The following is a 5,027-nucleotide window of genomic DNA, read 5'->3' as shown; positions in this document are numbered from 1 at the left end:
AGGGCAGCCTTTCACAGGTACCTAGCCAATCGGGGGACTGGCCTCATAGGGAACAAAGGAGGCGGGAGGCGGTGGAGAGACGGCGGAGAGCGTTCCCAGCGTGGGAAACGACGTAGGCAAAGGCGCGGCGGTGGAAAATGGCACACGTGTGGAAGTAACGGGAGGCCGGGGCGGGGCGGGGCCGGGAGGCCGGGGCGGGGCCGGGAGGCCGGGGCGGGGCCGGGAGGCCGGGGCGGGGCCGGGAGGCCGGGGCGGGGCCGGGAGGCCGGGGCGGGGCCGGGGCGCAGGTGGGAGCCTTCCACGGCCGAGGAGCAGGTCTTTGGGAGCCTCGCCGAGGACGAGTCCCTGTGAGCCTCCTGAGGCAAGTGGTGGAGTCTCCGGGTGTCTCCCGGGCGGGACACGGGAGGGCGCTGACCTCCCCTTCCAAGTAGGAAAGGGAGGCCCGCAGGCGCGGGGCCGGATTAGGTCCGAGAGAGGGGAAGAGTTGCCGAATGGTGGGAGCCCCGGTTTTTCCAGAACAATTAAGGGATCCGTGGAAGCCGTGAGCACACAAGGAATGGGGGGCTGGGAAGGCGGGTGGGGATTCGGCCAATGAGAAAGAGCCTTGTGGTCAGGAGAAAACCACAAACTTGAGATAATCGGGGATTCGGTCCAAATGGTCCGGGTCAGTGGCCCACCCCCCTCCCCCCAAATCACTGTGGGGCCTCCACACTCCTAGGAGTTTTCCGCCCTTTTTGAATGGGGGGGGAGGGGGACCATGTTTATACAGATTTAGGGAAAGGGTGCAACGGGCCAATCAGAAAGCTCCTGACCGGAAGGGAACGGACCAAAGGGAGGGGCTGGCCAAACTGGCGAGGATAATAAAGCTGCTCCCACGTCTGTGCTCAGGGCTCCCTCCTCCCGAGGAGGGGTGGAACCCGCTTCTGGCCAGAAACATTAAGCCCATTCCTTCAAACGTGTCTTTAATGAATATTCGTAGATACCTGATTTTCAATGTCAAGAGTGTATTTCTAACTGCTACAACATAGGCCCGTAGACTAACTCCGGGGAGTCCCCAAGGATGTCCAGGAGACGCGGCAAACCCATTATCTCGGACAGAACACGCCCACCCTTCCGGAGGTCCCTGTGAGTGTGGGGGCAGCTGCCATCCTACCAGACCTCAGACTCAATCTAAGCATCCTTCTCAACGCCCCCCTCCCTCCATTCCCAGTGGCGCATCCCCTTCCAGCATCCCCTTCCAGCATCCCCTTCTCATTGTCTCTTTCCCTTTCTCTCTCATCCATTCCACCTTTACATCTTCCACCTCTAGACTAGGATTTTCACCTCTGCAGCGTTTCCCTAATACACCCCTTTCCCTTCCCGGGGCCGGGTCCTCATCTCAGGCTTGGGTCCATAGCTGCTGGTGCATTTACCTGCCTAGACTCTCCCCACTCTAGGCCAGAAACTCCAGTGGTTCCCTGCTGCCTCCAAGAGCAAATAACTGCTCGGTTTGGCCTTCAGACCTTCCTTTCCAGTCTTATTCCATTCCCTTCAGGTACTCTTCACCGACTTCCTGGTAGTTCTACCCGCAAGACCCCCGCCCCCCAGTCTTTCAGCCTCAGACCTTGTCTCTGGCCCTTCCTCCAGGCCTAAAATGGGCTTCTAACTCCCCTGTACCTGCTGGCCACAAGTCCTAGCTGAAATGCCGCCATCCCCGAGAAATCTGCTCCAGTCCCTCCCCTCTTTTGCCTTTCCTCCCAGGATTCCCTTTATCTTGTATAGAGCTGGGACATGGTGGTTGCACATTGACTCCATTGGGCTTTTGAGTCCCCAGTGTTAGTGCAGTAGCTGGCACATAGTAGGTGCTTATTAAGGGATTGGCTGTTTTTATTTTTATGGCCCTAGATTTTCGAGCAGTGTCTGGCATATCCTAAACGCTTAGTTAACACGTGTGGCTTACTTCCTTGCCACAGGCAGGGAAACTGAGGTTGGGCAGGGTTCGATGGCTCTGTATTTTGCTCATAGCATTTCCACCCCTAGGACAGTGCCCATCCCACCGCCTTATGCCCCTTAGAAGGGGGTCATGAGATGTTAGCAAGGCTTGAGAAAAGAGGTTTGAAGAATATACCAAAACACGGTGCGAGCTTGAGGAGTCGGGGCATCGGGCGGCAGCAGACAGAGCCGCTGGACCACGTGGAGTGACTCCAAGCACAAAAACCCTGCCCAGGAAGAGACCCACAGGCAGAGGGATGGGGTGGGGCCCAAAGAAATGGGACCCGGACTCTCGAGGGAGAACCCCGCCTCCTCTGGGCCCGTGGGCTCCTCCTCATGGGGCTCACCTGGGCAGGACTCCCTGTGCCCATCTGAGTGGAAGGGAAGGGCCCATCACTCCCATGCTTGGCACTGTCAGTTTAGCAGTGGCCTAAGAAATCCAACCCACTTATTGTGGGGATTCGTTAAAAGGAGACACCATCATGGAGAATTTACCAACAGGCAAATAGAATTGCCCAGGGAGTGACAGCAGGTTCCAGGCTTCCAAGTCCTTCCAGCCCAGAGCTGGAGAGGAAGTCAACCCTTCCCAGGAAACAGCTAGACTGGTCCAGCAGAAGCAGCAAGAACTGGGCCCCTGGCCCGTGCCTCACAGCCAGGCAGGAGACAGGCCAGAGCATCAGTGGCTCCTGGGCCCCCGGGACCCCTCACAACCCAAAGGAGACTGCCCAGAACCGTAAACTCGGGAGTCTTGGGAAGGATCAGGCCTCCAGTCAGTGCCCTCGACCATCGTCTGGGGGAGCTGCAGCCACGGGCCCTGAAGATGGCCGGGTAAAGAAAGACTGGCTCAGCAGCGAGCCATTCGCTCTCCAGTGGCTCCACACCAGTGGGGCACGGTCCCCGTTCTGCTCCTGCCCTCTCGGGAGCCTGGGCCCTTTCCCTCTGACCTGCAGCCGAGCCCCTCTCTGGATGTCGTCTCCCCCGAGAGCGGGGCCTGGCTCACTCACATTTGGGGGCTGCTGCCGAGCCCAGAGCTTTGCCGTTTCCCTCACTTCTGACTGCTATCCGGGGTTTCCTTGGCAGAGATACCGTAGTTTGCCATTTCCTTCTCCAATGACCAAGACAAGCAGAACTTAGATGGCTCGGCCAGCGTCACACAGCCAGCAACGTCTGAAGCCATGTTTGAACTGCAGGGCCAGCGTCTATCCACTGAGCTCCTTAGCCACCTTGCAGAGATAAGGACTAAGGAAATGCTTTTTTCATTCAGAGAACCGAAGGCAGCTAAAACAGCAGAGAGAAAGCTTCAGAATTCTGACTTGTCCCAGAAGTCTGCCATCAATTGAGCAGATCCATGCTATAAAAACAAACTATAATCGATTCTATCCTATAACATTGGGAAGAAATACAAAAATAGAAAGTCTTTTCATGTTTTTCTCTGCTGCTCATAAATTAAGGGGAGAGGGAGTGCCGGTTGTTGCTCTGGATCATAAAAAGGATAAGCCGGCACATGGGGAGAACTTAGAATGATCAGTAATAACGAGGAAGTGACACGTTACGTGTGGGGGAAGCTTCTGGCTAGCTTAGCATTGAGGGCAACATTTACTTCCTCTCGGTTCCTGGTTCCGTGTTACAGATCTCGGTTCTATTTCCTCCACCCCAGCAAAAAGAGAGAATTCTGACTCGGTGTATCCTGTAGATAGGGCTGAGCCTCCCTGTCCAGCAGACTCTGGGCTGCTTTTCAAAGCTGGGGCCATTAGGGTTGCCACTAAGGGGCACTTCCTTCCTCCCCCCACCCCCCATGCCCCATAGGGCATGTTCTCTTAACTAACCTTTTCTCCCAACTACCTCCAATAGTCTTGTTTGCAGGGATCTTTTTTTTTTTTCTCACATACATCAGTCCTGAGGAACTTCTCTTTCCCATTCTAATCCCATTTTGGAGTTGGAAGGTGTTTCCGCCACCATCTAGTCTAAGCCACGCGGGAAAAAGCTGCTCTAAAAACTAGATCAAGTGGATCTTGAAAACTGCCCCTCCCCCTCCCAGAAGCCCCCTCTGCAGGACACTCTGCTCATCCCCAAGTCTGTCCTGGGGCCAAGCAGAGGATCAAACCCCCCTGTCCTGGGGCAGCCCGGGGTCTCTCCTCCCCCCAATCACTGACCCTCCTCAAAGGCTCCCGGAGCCCCCCAGGCAGAGGGCAGGCGGCTCCACTTCTTGCCTCTCCCCATACAGGGGCGTCCACCGCTTCTGGGTCCCCTCCGATACCACAAATAGCTTCTAGATGGACTCAGCAGAGTCTTCGGTGAGGAAGCATTTCCCAAGCACCTACTATGGGCTAAGCTCTGGGGAAACAAATGCTCCTGGGGGGGATGAAAGGGAGGGCCCTATTTTGGCCTGGAACTCCCCAGAGCCCGGCCCAGCGAGGCTGCTGCTGCCTCTCGTTCCCTCCCCCACTCCCCCCTCCCCATCCCCGGCTTTAGCCTGGAGCTCCCCAGAGCCCGGCCCAGCGTGTGTTTGCAGAATTGAAGCAACAAGAGAGATTTAGAACTGAGGGCATCAATTCTTGGCCTGGTGCGTCGGAAGGGAAGCCGCTATAAAGTCACACGCACCGGGGAGAGAGCTGGGGGCGTTTCCTTGGCCAAGACAAATTGGGGGGGGGGGGGGACAGCTCACAGTGTGTCCCGATAAGGGCTACAAAGTAGCAGAGTCTTTGCTGAAGGAGGGGCTGGGGATGCTCGGGCAACTGTAGCCGCTGTCTGGCTGTGGCCCCGCCCACTTCCGGTTTTTCCATCGCTTCATTGGTGCCCCGCCCCCCCAAAGGGGGGCAAGCCCCAACTGCTCAGAGAGCTGCAGACAGCAAGGGGACCCAGGGATGAAACAGCCCCGGGAGGGCACACAGCGCAGAGCACCAGCCCATCGGGGTCTCGACCGGCTTCCAGCACTTCCCAGTCTTGAGCCCCAGCCCACCTCGCTCGCGTTTGCCTCAGTTTCCTCACCTGCTAAATGGGGATAATAATATCAAACAATAAACATCCGTGACCCGACCCCTGCATGCTGGGCACTG

Source organism: Antechinus flavipes, chromosome 1 (genome assembly GCF_016432865.1).
Source record: "Antechinus flavipes isolate AdamAnt ecotype Samford, QLD, Australia chromosome 1, AdamAnt_v2, whole genome shotgun sequence".
NCBI classification, from domain to species: Eukaryota; Metazoa; Chordata; class Mammalia; order Dasyuromorphia; family Dasyuridae; genus Antechinus; species Antechinus flavipes.
This window is presented reverse-complemented; position numbering follows the sequence as displayed.